Source organism: Pteronotus mesoamericanus, unplaced genomic scaffold (assembly GCF_021234165.1).
Source record: "Pteronotus mesoamericanus isolate MK-2021 breed Mesoamerican mustached bat unplaced genomic scaffold, CSHL_Meso_final contig_58, whole genome shotgun sequence".
Lineage (NCBI taxonomy): Eukaryota > Metazoa > Chordata > Mammalia > Chiroptera > Mormoopidae > Pteronotus > Pteronotus mesoamericanus.
Genome location: NW_026555205.1, coordinates 3,145,487 through 3,153,909, shown reverse-complemented (window position 1 = coordinate 3,153,909; position 8,423 = coordinate 3,145,487).

The following is an 8,423-nucleotide window of genomic DNA, read 5'->3' as shown; positions in this document are numbered from 1 at the left end:
GCCTGTCTCTGGCAGAGAGCAACCTTGCTGCTTTTTGCAACTGGCTGTTTTCTGTGTACTTCTTGGGCTCTGATGCTGTAGGCTGGAGATCCCCACTTATGGTTTAGACCCCACTCTTCTCAGGGGGATCCAACTGGCCTTTTCAAAACCTTCTGGTGCTGCTGCCCATGGGTGCCCTGCCTGCCTTCTCGAGTCTCTACCGCACTCCTTACGAGTTAGACAGCACAAAAGCCAATTCTTTTGTGTCCGAGGTTACAAGGCTCCTCTTTCGGTCTTGTTCAGTTGTTTGTTCCAGGTGCTTTCTTCACAATTTAGTTGTAATTCCAGGCTGGTCTGGGAGAAGGTCAGTGTGACTTCCACTCACTTCTCCGCCATCTTGATCTCATGTTTTTTTTTTAAACATCCATGTGAATTGCATATTCTATATGATATAGTATATCAGAAGTAGTTTTAATATAAAAATGATATAATATTTAACTTATTCAATAGGTAAATTATGTAAGTTTGTCTCCCAGTATAAAAAATTATTGGTCAACGAAAAAGCTTCAGGCTCATTCTGTATCATTTTGTACACCTGGCACCTTCTTTTGTACTTCCTTTACTTCCTTATGGATACCTATGGGATGGTCTGAGTTAGTAATTTTTTATAGCTGTCCCTGTCCTTGGTGGGAATATTAAACTGGATGATCTTTCGGGTTCCTTGTAACTCTTAACTGCTGACAGTTTTCAGAATGCTGATGAAATCCTAGAGTGTGGAGCTATGTCAGAAGTAGCCACATCCTCCTGTTTCCCAATTCCTTGACCTTGGTGTATAACAGGGAGTTTTAAAGTGTGGTGAGGAAATGTGAGTGTGAACTATTTAAGCAGAAGGTGGTATGTTTATTTGGTGCCTAGCAAATAAGTGAGATCAGAAGAAAGGCAGTGTAGGTATGAGCAGTAGGGAGTAGATTAATTAGAGTGTGACTGCCTGGCTCAGTGCCTCTGATGGCAAGAAGATAATTCCAGATTACTTTAAGGATAATATTGCTTCCTGTATCCAAATCAGAACTGTAAACCAGGAATAGATTTACTAAAAGGTAGCCTAGTGTAGTTGCAGACAGATATTTTTCTTTTAGGTAGTACTGAGTACTAGAGATATTAGGTAGTATTGAGTACTACCTAATATCTCTACAGTCAGCTGGTTTTGTGATCTTGGATAAAACACTTAACTTCTCAAGTCTCAATTTTATAATTTATTGGTTGAACAAATATGTATTGATTATTCACTATATGTTCAGCATTGTTCTAATCACTTGGGATATACTGGTGACCAAAATAGGCACAATCCCTGTCTTTATGGAGCTTACATTTTGGAGGGATGTGGGAATGGTGGGTAGACATTTAAAGATCTTTGAGGATTTGTGATCTTGTCCACACAGTCCTGGACCATGGTAGGTACTCAGTGAATAGTATTTATTGATAATAAAAATAATAACTATTCTTAGTAGTAGTAGTATTATATTTTAACAAAGTGCTCACCACCTGTGAAGCCAGAGAATTTCTATACAAACTTAAATTTCTATCCAAAGCGTTGCTAAAAAGAAACAAAGAAGACAACTCGGGTGAATCCAGGTAATTTCTGTACAAGAGATAGATAATAGATGACGAACAAAGTTCTTGCAAAACAGTAATAGCAAGTGGCTTGTATGAGTTTTTCCATCCTAAGTGGCAGGTTTTTATGTACTGTGGTTTTCTCAGTAGAGTTTCAGTACAGCCAAATTTAGCCCAGGTGGCCCTAAGCAGTAGGGTTAACCTCCATTTGGGTAAACTTTCTTCATTATCTTCAGGCGATCAAAGAGCATAACTCTGGAATCATGACATTCCTTTACAACCATTTCTGTCATGATCCTACCCAGGTGATACTAACCAATCAAACTTTTAATGTGAGTTCAGTGTCTCACTCCTCTAGTCCCATAGTCCCTTTTCTAGAAGCATAGTGTCAGAGTGGGGCAAGAAAGGGAATATGCTCATAATTTTTTGTGGTTCATAGTTTCTAGCTTGATAAAAAAAAGTTGAAGTTTTTACCTTGTTTCAGAACAATAGAACCATGACTTAAATTTCACAGTTTAGGTAGTTCATTTCACAAGGTGTCATGTTTCATGCACTATCATAATTCTAGCATTTCAATTACTCTAGGACTGGGGCAAGCATTGATGAGGTGTTAGGGAAACCTTGTGCACTGTGGGCTAGCAGCACCCTCTCCTCCTCTCCCTTAACCTAGGTTTTGATTCTCATCCTAGTTGTCTCTCTGTCAGACTACTTATCACACTGTTTTGTCATTACTCATTTTCTGGATTCCCAAGTAGACTTTAGGTTTCCCCAAGGTCACAGAGTGTCTTATTTGCTGTTGTATCTCAACACCTAGCATATACTGCATCTGGCACATAGTGGGTGCTCAGGATATATTTGTTGGGTGAGAAAAAAACATGTATTTCATGACAGGTTTCTGTGTAAATGAGGCATTTATAATCCTTTTCAATTCCCCATTCTACTGAGGCAGGAGATAGTCAAGAGGAAGGAAACACTGTAGATGCCCCAGGGCTAAGACAAAGGACATCAATACAGGACAGAGACCCTGTCCTAAGACTGGTTGTTCCCATTTTCTAGAAAAGCACTGAATCATGGTGATTCATGACTGCATCTGCGCAGATGCTACATGACAACTGCTTCATTATAACAGCATTATAATAAATTAACACTGTAGGACCCCCTACCCTGGTGGCTAATCAAGGAAAATCATGGGAGACCACATGTGCAGTAGCTTTAAAGTAATATAACTTCTTGTACATGCACAATAAAACCCCACCAAAACTAGCCACAAAATATCTGTCCTATAAGAATAGAATCCCTCCAGACCCTGAGGTCAATCTCTGCCCAGGGTTGGCTCACTCCTATGGTCTGTGGAGTGTACTATCACTTAACAAATCTGCTCTCTCTCTTTCTGCTATTAACTCTCTCTGTGTTCAGTTCAATTCTTTGTCTGCAATCACTAAGAACATGGTTTCCTGTGCCCACCTAAGACTCTATTTTGTATTTAAATTGAAAAGCAAATATATTTTTATTAACATTTCTGGTAAACTGAGAAGGTAAACTCATTGCTCTCATTTGTCCCTCTCCCCCAGGTGGAAACCCTTTGAAGCCATTCCAACCCAAACCTGGCTTTCACAGGTTACCCTGAATATTTAAACAACTCATCACCCTGTTTCCTTGGAACACAAACTCTAGATTCAGAACTGTTTAAATTTAAAGGTCTTTTCACTTCCCAGCCTTCTGAAAGGCTTAATTATTTTCACAACTCCTCCACCCTAACCTAATTGTTCATTTCTGTCCCACCCTCTCCAGCTTCCAACTGAGCCACCTCTCCCAGAGCTGTACTTCTTTGCCAGCAATTTCCCACCTTGGTGTTTCTCACTAAGAACACTGGCGGTAACATAAAATTGTAGCATTGGGTTTGGAATCTTGAGAGATTTGAGTGTGACGCTGCTACTGACAAGCTGTGAGAACTTGGACAAGTAGCTCAACCCTTCTTACTCTCAATTTCTTCATTTGTAAAAAATAGCGTGAATAATCTCTGTCCTATAAAAATTAAGACCATACTGTCCTGTTATGAGCTTCAGATCAAACAATATCTGTGAAACCTTGGAAACTGAAATATATGGTTATTTTTAGGAGACCAGTGGTTAGTGTGCTTACCGCCCACACTAACCCTTCCTCCACTCAATTAGGCATCAAGCTCTTACTCAGTCTTAAAGGCTCTAGCTTGGGGCTATAGTGGATGGAGGAAAGCATTGTTTTTCCTATCTTCTTGACAAGTTGATCTAAGCTTAAGACTTATTGCCCTCAGGACTGTTCAGTCAGCATCAGGGGGAGCCCCTCCCTTGGTTTCTCAACAGCCTATTTGTCAGGTGCTCTTTAGATACTCTGTAGTTTCTACCTTCAGGCATGTTTTCTCCTACCTAGTGAAAAGTGGTTCCTGTGGGGGAAGGGGAAAGGAAAATTTCTAAATTCTTCCTCTCTTGCATCAGAACTCCCAGGGTCCCCAGACTACAATTTTTCAGGCATAATTTCTTTACATCCTTAAGGGTCTACTCCATAAGGTATTTTACACTGATCCCAGGCAGGTAAGTTACATTTTGCAGAGATTTCACATATTCCCAAAGTACAGTCTTGGCTGCTTGGTACAAAGCCCAGGACCACCCCCCCCCCCGCCATTTTTGTGGTCAAAAAACACCCTAAGGGTTTGCCTCTCCTTGACCCCTCACTTTGCATTTGGGTTTGCTCTGAAAGCTCCTGAAGGAATTCTCCAGGTTCAGTTTGACCAGATGCTTAATGTCCTGCTCAAATCACACTCCCAATTATTTTTTTCAGTTTGAATAGTTTTTTTGCAGACCCTTTCATTCACTCATATCTGGCCCCTCCTCCAGCTAGTTCTTCATGTTGGGAGTAGTTGCCCTATTTGCGGGCCGAGGATCCCTGGTTAATTAGTCTTGGGTTTACTCTTTCCCTCATTCAAATCTTCACATTTACCCTAGAGGGTTTCCACCCTCTGATTCTGCAGAGTTGATTTTACCACAGTAAGAATTCTTCAAGTAGAGAGGAAATTGAAATTTACACGCCACAGCATCTCCTAGAGCAAGAGTAGACAAACTGCTATTAAGAACTTTAAAAAACATTTTTAAGGAGTTGTTAAACAAAAGAGAATGTGTATCTGAGACTAGGTGTATTGCTTACAAAGCCTAAAATATTTATTATCTGCTCCTTACAGGAAAAGTGCTGGCTCCTAGAATGTTCCACAATAACCAAAACAGAGTTTTAAGCAGTTTTGACCTTATCACCTTCTTTCCCAAGTTACCAGAAATTTCTGACTTATTTATTGCCACATTTTACCATCTCATCTCTGTGTTCCATTCATTTTCTCGTCTAGCTGTGAGGAGTTTAAAAGGTTTCTATTCTACCTCATGAACTCACATTTCATTTCTTTCTCAGGGAATAAACTAACTTCCTTTGGTGAGACCAGCTCCCAGCTCCCTTCCCTCCTGCCTCTAATTAATATCCCTTTGGCTTTGGTAGACACTTGGAAAGTGAGAGATCCTTGTTTATTTTCACCCAGTCTTAGAAAAATGCCCAAGGTAATTTGAAGACGGAGCAGATGTTAAATATGGGGAGATTTTTGTGGAGGACTAAACCATGGAGACACTTAAAATACCTCTGCAAATGGAAACTAACTCTATTTTACCCACCAGGTGATTTATTTCCATAGCTCTCTTTGGAGAAAGCAGGATCAGTTTACTAGGGCTCAGCTTACTCAGCAGAAGGGCTAATCTCCTCTGCTAAAATGTATTTTCTGCCAGAATTTAATCTTACTCATTGGTTTTCTTTGTGCACTACCTTCAGAGTTACTGAGGGCGGGCCATACCTGAAGACTGTTGTCAGATTCAAACAAAGAACACCAGCAGTTAGTCCAAACCCAAATACTTACTGAACAACTATGAGATACCTAGCATGTGATTGGTGCTATTTGGGGTACAAAGGAATCTAACTTGGACTTGGCCTCCAAAAACTCCAGTGTAGCTGGAGTTTCAAATTTTAAAATAACAGTATAAGGGGTTTTCTAACACAATGCAGATGAGAGAATGACCTCAATTTTAAACAGTCTCTCCAGATTGTCCTTCTGATTGCATGCATATATTTGTCAAACTGTCATTTTATTCTGAATATATGGTTGCTGTAACCATACTTGCTGTAATAGGGAAGACAGCTATATGAATTTCACTTGGCAAAAAGAAGGTATATTGAATTAGTTCAATGAAGATTCCTTGAATGTCTATAAGTAGACTTGTTAGTAGAGGACATTCCAAGCTCATGCAATAATATCATTACCGAGGTTTATATTCTGAAAAACTCTGGTTTGTTTTCAGTACAAGTGAATAGACAGTTTATGTAGAGTCTAGGAAAAGTTCAGTTCAGCTATGTAATTAATGTTGACCTGGAGAAGAATATAGTTGTCAGAAAAGGCTCCTGTGATTAACTGGACCCAAATTTGTAATCAGAGTCTAGCAGCTGATATTTTCAGGGGTCTCTCAAGCATGCTGCATTAGAGGGAAAAGCCACAGACTGGGCTGCCAAGTCTTCCACAAAATGTTCATGGTGGCTAAGCCTACCTTTATATAGGAGTTCATGGAATTGTATTTCTATCAAAGGGCTGTGAGACCTGCCACATCCAACTGGAGCTGTGCAGCTATATCCTCATTTGCATCTTTACCAACCAATCAGAGCAGCTCCATAAGGACCAATTGGGACAGTGCTCTTTGGACTAATTAAACTGCAAATTTGGAGTCTTCATTTGCATAAAATAGACCAATCAGGAATCAAGGCAGGCACTTCCTATGTATAAGCATATAAGTGAGCCTCCCATTTGTCTTGAGGAGCACACTTCCAGTTTCCACTGGAAGCTGTGTTTCTCTGTTTTGCAAGATATTCTCCTGAATAAAGTCTCCCCTTTTACTGCACCCCAGATAGATGACTACTATTGGCATTGAATTGGTGACAGCAACCTTTTTTGACAGTAAGTTAGGACCAGATATTTGAGTAACTTGAATGCAAACTAAAATAATCAGAACTTTTTTTCATTTGGAGGTTTAGGAGACTGATGAAAATGGTGTTTTACAAAGAGTATCCTGGTGGTGGTACAGAATGGTTTAGAGGGTATATAAATTAAAGGTCATGAAAACATTACAAAGCATTAAGAACAAAGAAAGCCAACACCAGGAATATACAACCTCTTATACATTCCATCCTGTTCTTCTTGACACATAAATGCTATTTAGTGAGGGACCAAGACTGATAGGTACAAAGTTTGACTTTATTGTGCCTTTCACCTCCCCCTACCCCCAAAGAATACCTTAATCATTGCATAAATCATACTTCACAACCAAAGTTCACAAACCTATCCTGAATCTAGAGCAGCTAGACTGAGCTGGCAGGGCAAAGGCAGCCAATGGCCAAGACCATGAAAGTGTTTCAAGGATACCTGGAAGGTTTTCCCAATAAAAATGTCTCTGCCACCTGCTGTTCAGGATTTAGAAGCCAAAGACATTTTATGACCTCACAGAAAATCAAGGAGACCAGTTGACTAATGATTTCCAAATCAATACCACTTGTCACATCTCTTAGAAGATCTGTGTGTCACCCAGATGGTGTGGACTGAGTGCCGGCCTGTGAACCAAAGGGTCGCCTGTTCAATTCCCAGTCAAGGCACATGCCTGCGTTGTGGGGCCAGGTCCCCAGTATGGGGCACACGAGAGGTAACCACACATTGATGTTTCTCTCCTCTTTTTTCCTCCTTTCCCCTCTCTCTAAAAATAAATAAAATCTTTTAAAAAATACCTGCGTGTCAACCTGCCTGCTGAAATTCCCTGAATATTACATAGGCATCTTCAAATCAACATGTATAAAACCAAACATACTATCTGCCTCCATCCCTACCCATACTTCCCATCTGCCTCTTCCTGTATTACCCATTTCCATGAATGACACCACCATTTACCTTATTGCCTAACTACCCAAGCCAGAACCACAGGAGATCTACAAAACTCCCCTCCCCTGCAACTATCTCTCTGAAATCGTTACCTCTTCATTGCTTATTCCTTTACTAGTTTATTCTTGGAAACTCTTCTTAGCCATTACTTTGTTGAGAAACTGTTCTTCAATTCTAGTGTGGGTTAGTTTTTCCCCCATCTTAGATGGTACTGTGGTCTTGCTTTGAATATAAAACTAATGATATTCTATTATATTGTTATGATCTGTTTTTCCCATGATAAAATGATTTTTTAAGAGACAGTGTCTTTTTTTATATCAATGATGTCTAGATATAGTACATCCTTCAGAGTATTTGTTGTTGAGATGGATGAATGAATTTGAACATATTCATATGATATATAAAAGTTTGAAACCTAATTCCTTCTGAAGAGCAGGTTTGATAGAGCAGGGAAAGCATGATGGTGACAGAGGGTTGAAAATATGGGGGCAGGGAGGATGTTCGTATGTGGAGGATTAAGGGATACTATGAGTAGATAAAAAGTCATACTGAAGGTACCACAGAAACTGCCCATTCTTGGAGAGGGCAAACCTTGATGATATAAGAATTTATATTTCAACAGAAAAAAAAGTGCAACATATTTAAGAGAGTCAGTTGACTACTGTGAGGTGGAAGGTTAGCAGTATACTGGAGGTTAACAGGAGGCAACTGCTTACCCAGAGAGAAATTGTAATTATATTGTAGTAGGAAGAATTTCAGACTTTTGCTTACAAGAAAGCATCTGAATGAAAGCATCACCAACTACCTACTCTTGTCCTTCCTGACCCTGAGTAACTCTCTGAATGAG